Source organism: Hydra vulgaris, chromosome 06 (assembly GCF_038396675.1).
Source record: "Hydra vulgaris chromosome 06, alternate assembly HydraT2T_AEP".
NCBI lineage: Eukaryota > Metazoa > Cnidaria > Hydrozoa > Anthoathecata > Hydridae > Hydra > Hydra vulgaris.
Genome location: NC_088925.1, coordinates 38,480,645 through 38,500,733, shown reverse-complemented (window position 1 = coordinate 38,500,733; position 20,089 = coordinate 38,480,645). Strand labels below are relative to the sequence as shown.

The 20,089-nt window shown below is 29.3% G+C and overlaps 1 pseudogene; it reads right to left on the bottom strand.

Moving 5' to 3' along the window:
* Nucleotides 1-12,903: 12,903 nt before the first annotated feature.
* Nucleotides 12,904-16,028, bottom strand: LOC136081025 (52 kDa repressor of the inhibitor of the protein kinase-like; annotated as a pseudogene).
* Nucleotides 16,029-20,089: the final 4,061 nt, after the last annotated feature.

Genomic DNA, 20,089 nt, shown 5'->3' with positions numbered 1-20,089 from the left:
ATGATTTATTTGAACATGGTGCTTTTGTTATAATTAACAAACCAACAAGAATAACTCCTACGTCAACAACTCTAATTGACAATATTATAACAACTGATGTTTTCAACAAATCACTTTAAAAAGGTATTATTAAAAGTGGCATCTCGGACCATTTCCCTATTTTTTTCTCTATTAATATCAGCACAGTTAAAGTGTTGCAACAAAAACAAACGTTTAAAAAACGATCCTTTTCTGCTGCTAATTTAAAAACATTTAAAGAACAACTATTTTTTGTTCATTGGAAACAAATAAATACCTGTGCTGACGCTAATGTAGTTTATAATGCATTTTCCAAAACGTTTTATGAAATTGATGCTAATTTTCCGAAACATACAGTAAATAGGAAAACTAAAAGTGTAATGTCACCATGGATCACAAAAGAACTAATAAAATCCTCTAAAATTAAACAAAAATTGTACATAAAATATTTAAAGACAAAAACTGAACTAAGTAAAGTTCTCTATAAAACTCACGCCAAAGAGTTTGAAAGACAAAAAAAAAATACAAAAAGAAAATACTATTTCAATTTGCTTGAAAAAAACAATTAATTAATTCAAGACGTACATGGGAAATTCTTAGAGAACTCACTGGCATGCAAAAATTAAAAACAAGCGCATTGCCTAAAGCTATTAAAATTAATGAAGAAACATCCTGTGATCAAAGTGTGATAGCTGACGAGTTCAATATATTTTTTGTATTAGTTGGTCCTAATCTGACCCGAAAAATTCCTACACCGACAAATAAAATAAATAATTACGCTTTTCCAATTAAATCGTTTTAAAATTCTTTTAAGGTATCCTTTGAGGAATTTGAACGTTCTTTTAAAATGCTTAAATCTAATAAATCAGCTGGTCATGACGATATTAACTCCAATGTTATTATCAACTCGTATGAAGTCATTAAAGATATTCTATTTCAAGTTTTACATTGTTCAATAAAACAGGGTATTTATCCCGACAATCTGAAAATAGCCAGAGTTTTATCAATATTTAAAGGTGGAGATGAAACCAGTGTCTCAAATTATCGCCCAATTTCAATTTTTTTCAACCATTTATCTTTAAATTATATACTGTATCAAAATCAATTCGGATTTAAAAAAAAATAATTCAACCAAACACGCTATATTACAAATTACCCGCAATATTTCTGAATCTTGAAAAATCGCAATATACGTTAGGCGTTTACATAGATCTATCAAAAGCCTTTGATACGATTGACCACATAATTCTATTTAAAAAAATTGAGAATTATGTTATTAAAGGAAATATTATAATGATACTTAAAAGTTATTTAAGCAACCGTAAACAGTTTGTTTATAGTAATACAAATGTTCTTTCCAATTTACTAGATATAACATGTTGGGTTCTTCAGGGTTCTATACTAGGGCCCCTCCTCTTTTTAATTTACACTAATGATCTCCCTGAAGCCTCTAATTTAATGACGGTCATATTTGCTGATATTACTAATCTCTTTTTATCTCATAACAACATAACGACATTAATCCAAAATATGAACCTTGAATTAACAAAAATTTCTAACTGGTTTAAAAAAAATAAGTTGTTACTCAATGTTGAGAAAACAAATTGGACACCTTTTCATCAAACTTCAAAAAAAAAGTTATTGCCTTCTGTCATGTCTTTACTTTTTATTGACAAAGTTCAAATTAAAAGAAAAATAACTATTAACTTTTTAGGTATCTATATTGATGAAAACCTTAGTTGGATATATCACACTGATTTATTGTCCAAAAAAATTGCTCGAAACGTAGAAGCTATGTATAAAGCTAGAAATTTTTTAAATAAGCACAGTTTAACACAATTATGTTTCTCTTTAATCCACTGCCATATAAATTATGCAAACATTGCCTGGGGTAATACCAACAAGTCTAAACTGCAACCTCTTTATCGTCAGCAGAAGCATATAGCTTGTCTTATCAATTATAAAGATCGACTTGGTCACGCCAAACCACTTTTATTTCAAATGAAAATTCCTAATATTTATCAACTGAATATTTTTAATATACTTTGTTTTATGCATAAATGTAAAACTAACGCGTCTCCTGTTTCCTTTCATAATTTATATACCTTGAAAGAAACAAATAAATATAACTTAAGAAATGGTAATCTAGTTCGGCAACCTTTTTCTCTAACTAATTTTGGAAAGTCAAGTATCGCATTTCGAGGAGCTTTTCTTTGGAACAAAATAGTTTTGAAAAATTTTGATTTTTCCCATGAATGCAATACTTTTTATTCACAAAAAAACTGAAAGAAATAATTTTATCTTTTGAAGACTTATCTTTATAGTTTTAAGATTTTATGAAAATATGAAACTTATTATATAATGTATTATACAATAATATCGGATTCACTATTTATGTGTTTATGAAATAAGTACTATTTTATACAAATTATGTATTTATAAATAAGAATCAATTATAATTTCTTTACAAGTTTATTTATATATTATTACAAAATTTATTTCGCAAAATGTTTTTCGCAAATTATTTCTTTCACATTTTTGTTTATTTTTAATTAAATGTTATTATAATGCAATTAATATTCACGAGCGGTTCTCGATGATAAGACGTCTTCTGCGAAGGTCTTCTGCGAAGGTCTTCTGCGAAGGTCTTCTGCGAAGGTCTTCTGCGAAGGTCTTCTGCGAAGGTCTTCTGCGAAGGTCTTCTGCGAAGGTCTTCTGCGAGTCTCCGCGTTCTATTTATTATGTTTTTTAATTTTATACTTTTATATTTTATTATATTTGTTATTATATAACAATTTTTTAATTGTTACTGTATAACGATTTTTTTAATCTTAACTATTTTATTGTATAAATTTATTTAATATTTAAGCAAAGAACAAAAAATTCTAAAAAAAAAAAAAAGTATATAATAGGACAAAAATAAAATGACGCTGCCAGGCTAGTAATAATTGTGTATGGTTCGTATTCTAAATAACAGTACTCTTTTCGTTTTTATCTGAATCGTTTCACACAGACAAACAAATGTTGCGCAATTTAGATGACATAATTGACTCATTTGTATTTTTTTAATCTTTAAAATTAGATGTGTTTGATTTTTTTGTTAATTTATGCGGAAAAATTAAATGGGAAAAATTGTTTTTCATTAAAAATACCTTATTTAATTCTAATTTATAATTTATTTTGTAGGATATTAATAATTTTCTGAAGGTAAAACACTATTTTTCTTCTTGAAAAAATTGTTTGATGAAATATATAGGAACAAAGCCTATATTTTAGCAATCATGGCTCCAGCAAAATGATATTTAAATGAGAATCAGCGAAAATTAATTTTGGGTTTAGTTAAACAATAAAAAAAGTTTACAGGACTATCAAAAAAGACTGGAGTTCCACATTTCATTATTTCAAATATTGTAGAAAAGTTTGAAATTAACCAAACTTTAAAAGTTTTTGAAAGGACATCGGCACAAACGTTAAACTACTGTCAAAGAAGAGCACTTGGTTGTATGATTATTCAAGAAAAATAAATTCGAGTCATCCAGAAATGTTGCAGAATATATTGAAAATAACACTGGAGCGAAAATAACTTGTAACTCAATCCAAAATCGTTTACATGAAAATGGGTTTAAAAGCAACACACCATATAAAAAACCATTTTTGACACAGCAACATAAGAAAAAACGATTATTATTTGAACGATTATTATTTCTAAAACTCATGTTAATAAGCCCATTTCATTTTAGAAGAAAATACTATGGTTGGATAAGTCCAAATTTAATTTGGTAAATTTTGATGGTAAACAAAATGTTTGGAGAAAAACCGGAGAAGCTTACCGTTTAAGTTGCATGCAAGGAACCATAAAATATGGAATTGGTAATATATAATGGTATGGGACTATATGTTATGGAAAGGTGTTAGAAATCTTGAATTTATCAGAGATACAACGAATATGGATATGTACATAGATATTTTGAATAATAATTTGACTTCATCAGCGCGTAAATAAAGATTAGGTAGAAATTTTATATTTCATTATGACAATGATCCGAAACATAAGTTGAAAAAAGCAACAGAATTTTTACAAACCAAATCCATAAATATTCTTGAATAGCCAGCACAAAGTCCAGATATAAATCCTATCGAAAATTTATACTCGATTTTAGATAAACAAATAGGTAATCGCGACTTAAAGCGAAAGGTAGAACTAGAAACTGCTTTTACAAAGACTTGAGATAAATTAGTTCTAATATTACAAAAAAAATTATGGAATCTATGCCAAAACGTTTAAATGCTATTATAAAAGCTAAATGAGGTCACACATAATATTAATTCAACCATAAGTTTTCTTAATAAGTTATTTATGTTATGTGTCCCATTTTTTTTTCTTCAGAGAATTTAGTCAAAAAATTGATATGTTCACTTATTATTAAATATGATTTTTGAAAAATAAAAAAATACTCTCAAATACATTTTTTTAATATAAAAATGATACTAAAAACTTAAAAAAGCATTTACTAAATAAAAAGTTATTTTTATATGCACAAACTGGCAAATTTGATTAATACTTGCTACTTAAAATGGTTGTTCTTTTATATTTTCCAGCACTGTATTTAGGCAAACTAAATTGTTCAGAACTTTGTAACATGTAACCATGTCTTGTTTAAGGCGACGAATCTCCAGTAGTTCCAAACCAAGAACTCAAAGTCGATTAAAAATGAAAACTTGCTTAGCTAAACAATTCTCTTGGTAAACCATCTTTGCACTCTTTCCATTGCTTTCTTCAATTCAGTGCGGTTCGGCGACCAAACCGGTGCGCAATATTCTAAAATTGGTCTTATGTAAGTAGTGTAGACTTTTACGATAACACGTGGATCATGACTTTTAAAAGACTTCAGGGTTAAATATCCTGGAATGTTTGATGCACGGACAATGTTTACAATATGATTATATTGTAATTTTAGTAAGTTGATATTGTAATTTAAGTAAGAATCTATGGTCACACCAAGATTTTTTGGGTTTGTAGACAAGGTGAAATTATGATCTGCTAATTGAAAGTTGTAATTTATAACTTTAAAAAATAAAGTAGCTGCAATACTATGAGTAAAACACTTAATATCGGCTACTTTTAACTGCGATTTTTCTGACCAGAGATAATGTCGGCAAGTGGGCGAGATTAGGTTCTTACGGGCAAAGTTCAGTGCTTTTGACACCCTGTACAGCTTTTAATGTTCATGTCAAACAATCTTACAAAAGTTAGAACAGTTTGCATGGTTCTGTAGCTGAAAGACTAAGCAATCTAATGATGCATAAAGCAGCGGTGTAAGTCTAAAAACAGCCTGTCAGCAGCATTTTAAGTGCAGATGCGGGTGAGGTTTAATTAAATTACCCTACTTTACAAAAGACATTTTGCAATTTTTTTTTTGGCTGTTTTAAGGTTTATAACATGCATTGCAATTGCTGGATAGCTCAGATGGTTAGAGCGTTAAACAAATTGTTAAAACTCAGACTATTACGCGAAACGAGTTTAAATTCAGTCACCGCCAACTCCGCGCTTGAGTAGCACTTCGTTTCTTTGACGCTACTTTGGATTAGTCTTTATGACTATTCGTGACTGTTCCTATACTAAGCCAACAATATCTTTGGATATGTGAGCATTTTATAGCAAAATATATCATGAAATTTAAATAAATAAATTAATTTAACAAAATAACAAATGACAAATATTACTCAAATATTGTATTTTCAAATATTCAAAATTAAAAGTTTATGGTAAGTCTATATGTTTATGATTCATATATGTTTATACTCTGCTGTTTCAATGTTACACAGCAATTTGTAGGGCAATATTTAAAACACTATTGTGATCCTTCCAAGTTGTTTAGGTCTATTAATTTTTTTCTTAGACACTTTGGAACAAAAGCTAAGTATAAATTTTGTTATAATTAGTATCTAAATATTAATACTAGAATTAGTTAATCTTTTTTTTTCTTTCGATTTCTTTAGTTGGTCTATTAGTATCATCAACCAAAAAAGATAGGCGTTATTTTTTGTATTTCGATTAATATATGAAAAATATTTTCTTTATAGAAGATAGAAACCTGTCACCTCATTTACACCTACCCAGTGGGCACGGGACAAAAAAAAAGACGTCTTTTGAACATTTTGAACGTCTTTTAAACGTTCAAAAGACATCGTGTGCCCACTGGGTATCTTTTTTATATTATATAGCACCTATCTTCTTTTATAGGCGCCTATCTATTTTTTGCTATACTCTTCTTTTCATTTCTAAAATTATTTTTAGATATTTTACTATATCACGACTGATAAATTTATGAATATTTTAGGAACCTATTTGAAGTTTTTACAAATAATATTCAAGAATAATATCAAAACTTATTCATTAAAGAACTATTATAGTTGTTTTTTTAAATGATATTTTTTTTAAAGTTCAAATATTTTATTTTTATATTGTAGTTTTCTTTCTTATTTCTTTGTCTACTGTCGTTATTAGTTTGCATACTGTTGAAACATGAGTTTAATAAAGTAAACTTATTTGATGTGAAACTTATTGTATTATTCATTTGATGTGAAACTTACTGTATTATTCATTTGATGTAAAACTTACTGTATTATTCATTTGATGTGAAACTTACTGTATTATTCATTTGGTGTGAAACTTACTGTATTATCATTTAGTTAGGAGTTAAGAAGAAACTGGAATTTTACGTTAAGGCAAAAATTGTTTTGTTTACTGGTAACATTACAAAACCAGTTATTAAGGTTAATTATGTTATAGCTATTTTGTACTATGTTGTCTTCGCCATTGTCATTTACAAGGTGTTGCGGAATAGTGTCGCAAAATTTTGATTGTCGCATATTTGATTGTTGAAAATGTGAAAAAGAAATTTAATTGTCGAATAACAGAATAAGGAATGTCGTAAATGATTTTAATGAATAGTGCCGAAAATAGAAAAAGGAATAATGTCGCAAAGGAGTTTAATGAATACAAAAAAAAAAAAAAAAATGGAATAGTCTTGCAAATAGTAAAATCGGAATAGTATAGAAAACAAAAAAAGGAGTAGTGTCGCAAATGAATTTAATGAATTGTGTCGAAAATAGAAAAGTAAATAATGACGTAAAAGCTTAATGGAAATGAAAAAGGAATTTTGTCGTTAATGAGTAATGTCAAAAACAAAAAATTATAATAACTATAAATGCGTCTTTAAATAACATGTATGATGTGATACTGAAATAGGTCGCTGCTGGCACTATTCATTAAATTCATTTGCGACACTATTCCTTTTTTTTTGCGACATTTGGTCTTTTTAATATATTCGACACTATTCCGTAGTTCATTTTTCGACACTATTCCTGTCACCCCATTTACAATCATAACATTTGCTATGTTCATAATAATTTGTAGTTCGTCTTTTTAATTTTTTTCTAGCACAGTGCTCTGTAACACTGTTTGCCGTTCTATTTAAAAGACAATGTTTTATTTATCCCAAAGGGAGTTGTCTCATGGCCTCTTTGGCTGGGTTAAAAATTTACCAATTTGTATTTTCAGTATAACGAGACATTTTCAAATCTGCATATCTTTTTCCGGGGCAACATTTTTTTATGTTGTTGCAGTTTATTAAGGACTTATTGAATTTAAAAATGGAAGAGATATTTTGAACGGGTTTTTTTTCGGCTCCATCAAAATTGAATTTTAATGTTTTTGCAACAATATTTTTTTAACAAATGGCTGATTTACAAAGTTTTATATGATTTATTAAAGTTTTTTTTATTGCCATTGAAAAGTAGTTTTAATTAACTTTCAAACGATATAACTTCATTTGATTATACCACCTTAGCAAAACGTATCAAAATAACACCTTTAATGAGGCAAAACCGATTTTTTAAGATACAAATTTGTAACTTTAAATACCAATATCTATGAAACTACAAATCACACGAGAGTAACAATTTAGGATTTTTTTATCTATCGTGTTAGTTTTTAATCTGCCTAGTTTAATCCAAATTAAAATCAAACTTTATTTGATTTTTGGCCACCCTGCAACCCACTGTGGATGGTAAAGAGATTTCTAAAAATATATTTATGCTGAAAAAAAAAGGAAAAAAAAGGAAAAACTTTTGAAAATTTAACCAAATTCTCAAAAATTTTGTTTGCTAAATAAATAATAATTTAATAAATATAAATATCTAATAAATAATAAATAAATTTTAATTTAAAACTAAAAGCTAAAACTTATTTATTAAATAAAGTTTTGTTATGCATAATTTAAATTGATTATTATACTTAGTATAATAATCAATTTAATTAAGTATAATAACTATTATACTAGGGTTTGAGCCTTAACTATGGCACTTAAGTGCCCTATTTAGGGTTCAAACCCTAAGCAGCATGGTCTATGCAATTTTTTATGGGGCTGCATTTAAAAGTCATTTTTCAACTTTTAAATGTGTTAAAATCATTTTTTTTCATTTATTTTTCTTCTTTTTTTAAAATAACTGAATCAAGCGCTCAAAATCATTCAGTTTGACTGTCCAGGTCGAGAGTTATTTTTTATGCCTCATTGTACGTTTTTCTATGGGCCTGAGATTAGTTCCTTTAAATTTAAAGGTGAAGTTTTACATGAAACTTAAATTTTTACATCTTAACGAGATGTGGTCATTAAGAAACATTAAGTTTTTCTTTTTAAAAAAAAAGGAAGACGTTACTAGAGGGCGGAAGGGTGGTTTGTTGAAGATAAATCTGGAAAAAAAAAGAAGATGTGGGTGGGTGTTTTGAAAATATAAGTATTTGGCGTGACGTCATTAAAATGATATTTCCTATCTTTTTATTGTTGTTGTTGTTATTGTGGTTAGGGACGCCAAAAGCATTTTTTGGTCTTTGAGATAGCTAAGTTCCTGATATGGAGCAAACTCCAAACATTAATACGTTTATACCTATGTAAAATAAGAATGCTTTGCAAAAAATTGCGATGACTGGAGCTTGGGAACAAAAAAGCTTTATATTGTCATAATTTTTGAACACTGAGAGATAATACTATGAAACTTAAAATTTATCAATGAATATAAGTCTAGTTAAAAATAGCACAAAAAATATTTCATCAATTTGTTGCTCTCACGTTTGGGGCAGGGGGCCAAAATTTTGGGGCTTTTTGTTCCCAAGCTCTAATCATCGCAATTTTTTGCAAAGCATCCTTATTTGACATAAGTATAAACATATAAATATTTGGAATTTGCTCCATATCTGGAAGTTAGCTATCTTAAAGACCAAAAAATGCTTTTAGCGCCCCTGGTTATGATTGTTAAGTTGCTCCCAGAAGTCTATATCGTATCACAGAACATCGCGAGTCTTAAACAAGGGTTTATTGCAGTGGACACCTGAAAATCTATTATGTTGGTAACATTATGTATAAATGTCTGATTTGAGAAATTAGAGATAGCGGAACATGTTTTTCATGATAATTTAACATCGAAGCCAAACGTGTTTTTATATATTATTAACTTGACACATAATACAAAAAAAAAAAGTTCACGTTGAGCAATTAAAAATGAAACTAAGGAAATGAAAAACTATATAATATATTATATATTCTGAGACACGGAAACTAATTTTAATTGTTAAGTTAAATCTTTAATCTCATTGAAGACGAACGGGCTTTTAACGTGTTGTTTAAATACAAAGATATCTGCGCAACGTCACGTCGAAATTTAATTTCTTCTTATTTAATTATAAGTCACAATGACGCCTGTCGCATCTATCCAAATGAAATTAAAAAAAAAAAAAATTGTTATGTAAAGTATTTGTGATCAAATATATTTTACTATTTTGTTAAAAAATATTCTATATATTCCTTAACCCTTGTATAACTCTTGTATACTGTATAAGAAGTTACAAAACTATTTTACGAAAAGCTTTTAAATTAACTTAAATTTTATTTACTAAAAAAAATACCAAATTTGATTACGAACAAATAGCAAAACGAAGTTGTGAGACAAAAAAAGTTTTAATTTCAGTCAAAAATTAGAAACTTAAATTTTTAAGAGATTGTAAAATCTTATTGCTTGGGGTAGCGATTGCAAACAACCTCTAGTCCAATCTATAAATGATCTATAATATGACCTAGAACACGTAGAAAATTCTTTTTACTTTACAATTTTCATATAAGTATGTAGTCATATTGCATTTTTGCCGAAATAAGTAAATCAAAGCAAAAGTATCGGTCAAATGTCGGTTATTTATTTGTATAGTTATTTCAAAAAATAGATGTTGAAAATTAAAACTCCCATAGAATTTATGTAATTGGCGTCGCCTCTGATCTATTATAATGCATCTATTTATAAGTCCTTGATTTCACCATCGTAAAAATGTGAATATATTCTAGTTATGAAAATTGTAGTGAGAATTTGTAGAAAAATTGTAAGTAAAAATAATTTTCATTTATAGATTGAACTAGAGTTGTTTGCAATCGCTACTCCATGCAATAAGATTTTACAATCTCTTAAAAATTTAAGTTTCTTATTTTTGACTAAAATTAAAACTTTTTTTGTCTCACAATTTCTTTTTTATTTTTTTTTGGTATTTGAAGTTGGTATTTTTTTAGTAGAGTTTAAATAATTTAAAAACTTTATGTAAAGCAGTTTTTATCTTCATGTATTTAACTTCTTGCATACAAGAGTTATACAAGGGTATAGAATATGTGGAATATTTTTCAACAAAACAGTAAAGTATATTTAATCACATTTACTTTACATAATAAAGTTTTTTTTTTTATCGGATAGTTGAGACAATAGACGTTTTGATGTATAATCAAATAAAAGTATTTTGACGTGACGCAACACTTTTCTGCTGTTATTTATAACAATTGAACCTGTCATTTCGAAAAGGACATAAGTTCAAAACTTTTAACAGTTAGTTTATAAGTTTGAATTAAAAATTTCTGTATGATTTATGTTTTGTTTATAAAAAATAAAAAATACATAAGTTATATACGTTCATTATTTATCTACTTCTATGTTTAATTTCTTTAGCAACCTAGACATTATTTTAATAAAAATCATATTTTTGTTGATTTTGAAAAGTTTTAGTAAATGGACTTGTGCCCTTTTCGAAATGACAGGTTCAATTAGTAGCGTGGATATTATTGCTTTTTAAAAATGCGTTAAACGTCATTTAACATCTTTTAATATAATCTTGATCTCACTTATATCATAATACATAAAAAGTTAACAGCAAACACACTGTTAATTAAATAAAGCGTATTATAATTGAACGCGTTTCTATTAACTATCGCAGTTAAAAGAAATGCGTTCAAACAGCTCCAACGTTGCAGGTCAATAACTTGAAACAAGCACCAGACACGTGTATATTTTGATAGACAAAAATATGTCATTCTGTGACAATTAATTAACTTCAGTTTAATCGCATTGCGACATGTTTAAATTTTAATAAGCTTATAAAAATTTGTTAATATTAAAATTTCTTAAGCTCATGAGCAATAGTGATTTTATTATAGATATTATGATATTTATATAAATGACTGTGCCAGTTTAGTTAGTAATTTGTTTACAAACTTCGGAAACAGTTATAAATTGTTTGAAATATTTTTACTTGAACTCTCAAATATTTAATTAATTTTAAAATATTTGTATAATAAAATATTGAACCTTTACTAATTCTTATAACATTTTACTATTTTGGCGGATGAAAGCCCAAGTGGTCTAAATCAATTTTTCATATTTGAAATAAATACCAAGTGGGCACGGGAATTACAAAAACGTCTTTTTTAAGTCCCGTGCCCACTGGGTATTTATAAAGAATTTCTATGTACTGATTTATTTTCGGGTAAAGTGAACTAAATCTTAATTTGACTATAATGTTGAAAGATAATAGCAGCTCATTGTGTTTGACGTGTGTTTGCTGTTTGTTTTATTTTATTCATAAAACATTTAGCGATTAGTATATTCACAATACAAATGGAAAGAGTGCAAAATAAAAAAAATAAAAAAAAAACGATCAAATAAACTGGCAAGATATTACAACAACAAAAAATCATATATTGACAACAACAAAATATTCCAGTAAAATTTAAAACCTCAAAAGTTAGTTATTAGACCACTTTCAATTTCATCTGCCCATTTAGATAAAATAAATAAAATATGGCCTGACATACTAAGTGTACAACACAAAGTTTCAGTTTGGTTGAAGTTTTCTTTAACCAAACTGAATTCTTGTGTTGAAATTAACAAGGCACAGCATTTTTCCATATTTTAAAAGACTTATTGGGCTGCATTTTCCTCAATGAGAATTAAAGCAATGGTGTATTGCTTCTGTTGTTTGTTCGCTATAAATTCAGAGCAGCATCTTTTTCATTTGGGCAAAGTCTTTGGCATAAAAAATAATGGAATTTTTTTTAAGTCAGCAAAAATGGTAATGTGACAATAACATTTTTGCACCTACCCCCCCCAAATACACTTACTCGCGCTGGCTCTGTCCGGATAGCATCAATTTTTTTTTCAAATCGAAAATGCAATTTGTTTTCAAAACAGGAAGAAACTACGTCAGCAAATTTTCTCGAATATTAATGATTGGAAAAGTTTGAAAAGTATTAAACTTTGAAAGTATTAAACTTTATATATATTAAACTTTGAAAAGTATTAAACTTTATAAAGTATTAAACTTTGAAGCCAATCGTTTACTTTTGGCCATACATCTTTAAGATTCTTGAAAAGATGATTTACGACACTAAGTAGAAGATGGAGCACCATTGGTGGTATAAGCTCCATTACCAAAGCAAAGTTTCAAAGCAGGCCCGTACGCATGATTTTTCGTGGGAGGGTGCAAAATTTGAAAAAGTGGACCATTTTTATAACATATCAAATATATTGCTTCCAAAATAATACACAAATATAAACTTTATAATGACACACAAGCTTAATAAGCACCGACACTGAATTTGTGTGAAGTCAAATAATTTCAGTCAAAACAGATCGTAATTGTAGACGCCGAGGATATTTTTGTGAAAATATATCAACAAATTTCTCTTCGTCGATGACTTTACCATAGTGAATATGCATTAATGCAAGTGCAGAGAGTCTTTCTTGCTTCATATTTGCTCTCGAATATGCATGGAGCCTGCGCAATGCACTAGCACTACGTTCGCATTCGCAACTGGTCGCTGGGATTGAAAAATAAATTTTTAGAAGAGTGAAAATGTTTGGGAATAACTCTTCGTCGCATTCTTTTAATGCTTGCGCTGCAGTTAAAGGACATTCTTCCGGAGGTTTGTTTTGGAAACGATGCTTCCATCGAAACAACTCTTGGGGAAACAAATCAGCTGATGGTAAGTCTTCTGCATAAAATTCGACAACATTTTGAAAAAATGCTCCTCCCTCTTCACAGAGAGTAGATGGTGCAAGCCCCAACAGTTTAGAGGAGAGGATGGAAAGGTCAGAAAATTGACTCTCCAACTCTGAGCTTGTGTGGTTAAGGAATGGAATGGCGAGATTTCGTCGATAATACTCCTCAGATCCTTGGCTTTGTTGGTTCGGTGTTAACAGAAAGTGCCATTCGTTCGGCTTGGGTGTAAACACGCAAAAATTCTTCGTCCATGTTTCTTAAAATGTCATTATAAACAGATTCCACCTCAGTAATTTCATGGTATGCCATGATAATATCCACAGTGCGGCCTTGTAATTTCACAGTTATTCCTTCCAAATATGACAGGAATTGGTACATAGTCAAGAAACTTATAATAAAGTCAAAAGACGTAAGACTTGTCGGCAGTGAATTGGTATTGTCTCTGGATGTTGTATCCCATGTAAAATTTGTGAAATCTTCTCCGCACGCATCTTTGTTCGCAGCATACGCAATATATTTCAGAGCGATAATTACATAGCGGTATACTTGATAAAAATGTCTGTATGAGTCATGCCGTGAAGACCAACTTGTTCTACATAGATCAATGAGACCTTTTCTGGGTTTGGAAATGTCTGGTAATGCCTTCATGATGATTGATTACAGAAGACTCTTGCGCTTTGGCTGGCAAGGAAAAACAGACAACAGTTCTTCAGTTTAGCAATGGTATTTCTTGTATTTGGAAGAGAACACGATTGGCTATAACAAGATTAAGGTAATGTCGACTGCAGTGGACATATACAGCCTTTGGAGACTCATTCTTTATCTTTCTCTGAACACTTACATTATCGCTGGACATATTTGCAGCTCCATTGTATCCTTGACCACAAATGTTTTTTAAATCGAGATTGACGTCTTGCAGAAATTGAATCATGGTGCTAGCAATGACTTCTCCGGTGATTCTTGGAACATGGAGAAAAGATAAAAATTCACAAATGTCTTTGTTTTGATCAACAAATCTAATGCAAAATGCAAGTTCCTCACGATTATGGCTAGTCACCTCGTCTGCAAGAATACTGTAGAACGTAGCAGCTTTTATTTCTTTAACCAAGTCACTACGGATGATATCGTATCCAATAATTGTTATAGTTTCGTTTTGAATACGTGGAGAGGTGTATTTCGCATTTCGATTACTAATACCAATATGGGAAAGATGCTGATGTAGGATTTCATCATGTTTCGCAATAATTTGGAGCACTGCCAAAAAGTTACCCGGGTTGTATTTTATCGAATTATCAGATGCCGACAATTTTTCTTGATCACCTCTCAGAGCAATGCACTGTCTTCCGCAGAAAAGGATTGCCTCAGCTATTGTTTTTACAATGTGTCGATTTCTTTCTATGTTAATCCTTCTTTCTTCATCAAAACGAGTATCAATGTTTCATTTGGCTTCTTGATTGAATTACAAAACGTGTCTGACAAAATCATTGCATTGCGGTGGCTTATTTTTGTTTGATGCTGTTTTGCCTTCTCGTCTAACTTATGAAACGCGGTAAATGGTTTATTTACAAATATTCCCAAATTCTGTCTTTTGGAGATAGGAATCATTACCAAACAATGGATACAGTATGCGCCATTGAATAATGGACTGTAGACCATCCATTTGTAATCCGTCAAGTATCTTGCCTTGAATTGACGCTGACATTTGTGAAGATATTGTGACGGAAAAATATATTCTATAGGTGGCTTGAAGTGATTATTCAAGAGAAAGAACTTTTGACTATCATCGAGTATCCTCATTGCCATACTCAATTCTTCATAATTCATTGTAACATTCAATATTTTACCAACATCATTGGTGAAAGCGAGAGGTTCAGAATCTGATTGTTTGGTAGTACGAGATATTTTAGCGGGAGGACTATCAATAGAATCATGTTGTTTAGAAATTGCGGTATTCGTATTTGGTGTATTTTCATTGAGAAACTAATTATGACTTTCTGTTTATTTTTTTGTACACCATCCATCTAGAGATCGACAAGTTTTAGCTGCTGATATTCGTTTTCTTTCATTTTGCTCTTTGCGCCCCATAGTATATGAAGAGTGACAGAGTATGGTCGATTTCTCATAATAATAACTATGTAAATTTTTAAAAAACGAAATTATAAATATATCATATACTAATAATAGCAATGTAAATATAAAAATGAAAATATATTATTAGATAAAAATTTGTGAAACATCAGTAATTTTAGAAAAAATGTGGATGTACAGGACATATATATATCATACACAATAACGTAAAAAACAATTTAAAGCAACATAAAGTGTTCGTTATCATTGTGTATTTAAGAAATATTAGTTATCATTGTGTATATAACAATTTAAAGCAACATAAAATATTAGTTATCATTGTCTATACACATAAAATATAATTAATATTTTATGTGTATAGCAACATAAAATATTAGTTATATTTGCAATAATAAACAATGAAAATATACGGAATAATTAAAAAAAGGACATCTTACTATATTGGATGAGAAATAATTGATGTGGTAATCGAAACGTATAATATTAAAAGTGTAATATATAAAGAGAACTTAAAGAAAACAAATTAGTTAATCTACGATAGCACCTGGTTGCGGTAATAAGCAAACGCGTAACTAAAAACAAAATTGTTGTCAAGAAAAATCGTACGAACGTTAATGAAGACGTTATAGTGTTCATAACGACGAAACTTAGCGACATCAAAGGTGTATAGTACCGTAGAATAGAAAAATCTAATCAATATGAAACGAAAAACGTATGCTCTATGCAGTTAAAGGTGCAATTTTTCCTATAAAAAATTTAATATTATATAAAATATGGACCTTTCGAAAATTAGGGGGATGCGTATGCACCCTACGCACCCTATGCCAAAAGTTCTTGGAGTTCTGCAGTTTGCAAGACTTGAGCTATCAGCTGTACACCATATGCACGGATGAAAAGAAGAATGTGCTAGCAGGCCACAAAAAATGTTAACCAGTTTCTTATCACAAGAAATCAAAAGTCTTACCTCCTTGATGTCAAGAAGGGAAAGAATGAGCTTTTTATTTGTGTAATTTTCTTGAACGCTTTCAGCCACAAGAAGTTGTTTTTTCACACCAGTACTTTTGATGCTTGGAGTATAAACAAGCGTTTGCTGGGAGATGAACAATCATTGTGCTCTGGTTCCAATTCAGAAACTCCTTAACAGACTTTTAAATATCCTTTATCCATATTAACCCCTAATTTAACAATGTGATTTGAAAAAATCATGCAAGGCAAAAGTAAATCTTCAATTAGGGAGTTAAGACTTTTACAATGTAAAACAACTGGAGTTATGGGAAATGTGTGTCAGCGCTTTGCTTGTTAAAATCAAATGGTTTCATTAGGAGAAGCCTCTGTGTGCTTTCAATCTGCTCTGTAACCTTACCACCATTTGCAGCTAAAGATCCTAAGTTCTCTCAAAACTGTGCTGTTGATCATTGATGTAGTACCCCTCTTCAAATTAGGGACAAACACTTTGAGCACCTTATGTCAGACATTTTGTCTTCTGTTTTTGTATTTTCAAGAGGTATCAATTCCTCACAGCCAATATAGAAAATCAAGCATTTTTAAGGCAGTTTTACATTTTTGACATTTGCCTTGGGGAACTCTTATCTCATCAAATTTGATTTGTTGGCTATAAAGAACTTGAATTTTTTCCTTCAAAAACGTTAGGTGATGTTTATTTGAGCTTTTAAGACACATAAGACATATAACTTTTCGATTTCGTTATAATTTCTCGCTGAATTAGGCATTTTTTCATTTTCTTACAAGATCCTTAAAAATGCTTACTTCACTGATTTTGCTTCTGGAAAAAGTGCCTTTTCCGGAAAAATTTCAGTTGTAAAAATTATGAAATCTATTATTTTATTTATATTTAAAAGTTTCATTGCTGATAGACACTGTAGAAATGCAAAACTTTGGAGATTTTACTTATAAGTGCAATTAAGGAAATTTTCAAAACTAATTTTTTTTTATCGGAAGTAAGCAGAATGATTTAAACTTTTTCATTTTTGGAATCCCATAGTCATAATCCTTCACAGGTATATCGCGGTTTTCTCGAGAACTGTCTTGACAGTTATCACAAGTTACTAACAGTGTAACTATGCACTATCGTACATAACTATCATGTTAACTATGGTTGCTACAAAAACTTTATTATAACAGTAAATTTTAACTTATTTGTTTAAGCTTGATACAATGAGTTTATTTTGTTATAAAGGTTTCAAAATAAGGTGATACGTAAAATAATTTAAGACCATATATATCGTTGATCAAAGAAAAACAAAAAATAATTTTACAAGGGAAAAATGTTTTGAAGGACCGCCCACCCTTACTTCTGTTTGCTATTTAGTTCTTATAATATAAATTCTCAATACACTTAAAAGAAAGTTGGTTATTTTTTTATTCTAAATATTTTAATCGATATTTTGTTCAAGTTTTTGAATATATTAGAAAAGGGAAAAAACAAAAGCTAAAAAAGGAGCTGTAACACTAATCAATTACAACCTAAGAAGGCCTGTCTATCTCTTTAAAACTCCACTGCGCTCTCTACTTAGCAGGAAATTACCAACTAATAGTCATTTTATCGGGATATTTTCTGTAAGTTAATTCCCTCAGGGTTAATAGATTCATGCAAGTCAAGACTAGTCGTTTAGTTTGATATGTACCTACCAGGTGTTAACCATAATGTCAGGTTTATATGTAAAAGCATATACGTGGGACTTACTGAACACAGGAAGTTAATAATTGAACAACTCCAATTATTAAATTATTGAGTAATTATCAAAAGATTCTGGTCTCTAAGGCTAACTCTATTGTTGCCCCATACTTTTCTTCTTCATTTTTAAAATCCAGCAAACCTGAACTTGCACAAGTAAATGACCTTGAAGCATTCAAAGCTGCTAAAATCATCCAAAAGGATTGGAATTATAATATCGGTAGTGCTTTATCTTTCCCCAAATTGTGTCACTATGGCTTCGGCTAACCCTGATCTTGACAGGTCTATCAAAATTGCTGTAATAGATTAGTTACTTACATTCACTATATCAAACAAAAAAGATCTAAGCTTTGAAACTCCTGATAAGATATCCAACTTAATGTATACTAAACTTGAATTCTTAATTATAGAGGAGACCTGGCTTCTTTTTATTCTTAACAATACCGCTAGTGGAGTGGTACCTGATAAGAGAGACTTCTAAGAGTTTGCAACTTTAAAGACTTTTGTAGCGTTGTATGTTAAATGTAACTTGCGATTGTGGAGAGAGAAAAACCGGTTTTATCAGAGAGTTTATTATACATCTCACAATGAAGATCAACGCCAGAATATATTGCTTTTGTTTTGTGTACAGAAGAAAAGATTGTGACATGACATGGATACTCCTGGTACCAGCAACATGAGCAACCTTCCCTTAGTTGAAAGGTAAAATGTGACATTGCCACCTCTAGACATCAAACTGGATCTTATTAGGTAACTTGTGAAAAAAAGCGCAGAATTTAGATTACTGGTTCAAAAATTTCATGTATTGAAAAATACCAAGAATAAGGAGAGTAATTTTAAAGGAAAGTTATCAGTTTGAGCAGACAATAGATGACCTTCAATTGACAACTTGGAGCACCGATTTCTTATGTCACACATGGACTTTTCACAGACGATATAGATAGTGTTAGACATAAGCACGGATAGCGATTTCACTAAAACATTGTTTCAATGGAGAAAAAAGTTACAAAGGAAAATGGTCAGATTTTTACAGAAAATATTACACCTAAATTATTATATTTTGTGACCGAAATGTAAAAGCTTTATGAAATTCAGTTTATCTTATACATTATTTATTTATTTTAGTTTTTAACTTAACACTTTTTTATAAAAATATATACTGTAAATTATTTATTTATTTTATTTTCTATTTCACGTAGAGAATAGATGATGAGATATTTTGCCTTTTGTTATTTCTATTTGCTCCATTAAGATTTCAAAGAAATATATAGATTATAACTTTAACAATAACATTGTAGAATATTATCGTGAAATATTAGACGAATTAAATAAATATAGAAGTAATACGTTTTTTACACGTTTTTTACACGTTTGTAGGTTTTTCACTTTTATATTTGTTTTTTATTTGATTATTTAGTTTTTAATTTTAATTGTGTTAGTTATTACTCCATCTTGATTTAATTTGTGTTAATAAACAATCTTACTTGTATAATCTTACTTAGCAATCTTACTTGAACAATCTTAATTGAATAAGTCTCATGAAAATTTAATTCGATTATTGTTTAATTCAACTGGCGCTTACATAAAATAGGATAAAATACCATAGTTAAAAATACGATAGTTGATATCTACCAAAAATTGTATTTTAATAAGCGTTATTTTTAATAATATAAATATTATCTCAAATAAATTTTTAACACGCGACACCTGACAATGCCATGATGGTGTCGCACTTCAAAACACCATTTTGGTATAAACAATTATTTTTCCAGTGTAGATAGCATAGTTACTTTTTTTACAAGAAAATAAAGTTTGATCTGAAATAATTGTATTTGTTTTTTGTTTTTTGTTTTGGAGCCCATGTAATAAGGCTATATTAACTAAATTTAAAATTATATGTACAAAAGGCTATTCTAGCG